An 821-nucleotide genomic window follows, 5' to 3' on the forward strand; every position below is an offset into this window, starting at 1 on the left:
CCAATGGCGTTGGTTAGCGCTCTAAAAGGTCAGGCAAGTTGCTCCAGGCTTTGGTTTTGCTTTGGCCATAGACACTAACATCTCCTAATACTGGTGTCAAGGGAACACTAGGAAAGGGAACACACTGGAGAATAACTAATGTATATGCTTTGGTGAAGGTTTTGTTGTCCGTGAAGCTTTGTCCTGTCTGTCTGTCCTTGTGGAAGGTCTGTCTGGTGTTCCGCATGGGAGTCCTGGCCCCCTGGCTGCAATAGCCGAATGATTAAACCGTTGGACTTTCAATCTGAGGGTCCTGGGTTCGAATCTCGGTGACGGCGCCTGGTTGGTAAAGGGTGGAGAATTTTCCGATCTCCCAGGTCAACATATATATGATCAATGGTTTCTCCAATGCAATGGGAAATCACTTACAGCTTAGTCTTTTGTGAAGGACTATGACTCTCAAACTAGAAGGCAAAATTACACTGTTTCTTAGTGCGGCAGCCTTGGGGGCTAGTTGGCCTTTAGGAACCATCCCAACGCCGACTGTCCAAAAACCTTCTTGACCGTGAGAGTGGGGATGTAACTTGGGCAAGACGCTCTCCACTACAGTCAAATTCTAGCCTAGATTGTCGGGACAGCAATTACCTACTCCGCCGTTCTGATGGTCATAGTCGAAAACGACTGACTATCATACATTATATCGCATTGTATTACTCTATGTCGCAATACATTTATCGGAGTGAAATTCGGGCTGCTGACCCCGAGGAGAACGTGTTACCACAATACCACTTTTTATTTCCAGTCTGCAGGCTTACGTTTTTGTATAAAAGTGAATGTGGGTC

Source organism: Babylonia areolata, chromosome 24, assembly GCF_041734735.1.
Source record: "Babylonia areolata isolate BAREFJ2019XMU chromosome 24, ASM4173473v1, whole genome shotgun sequence".
NCBI lineage: Eukaryota > Metazoa > Mollusca > Gastropoda > Neogastropoda > Buccinidae > Babylonia > Babylonia areolata.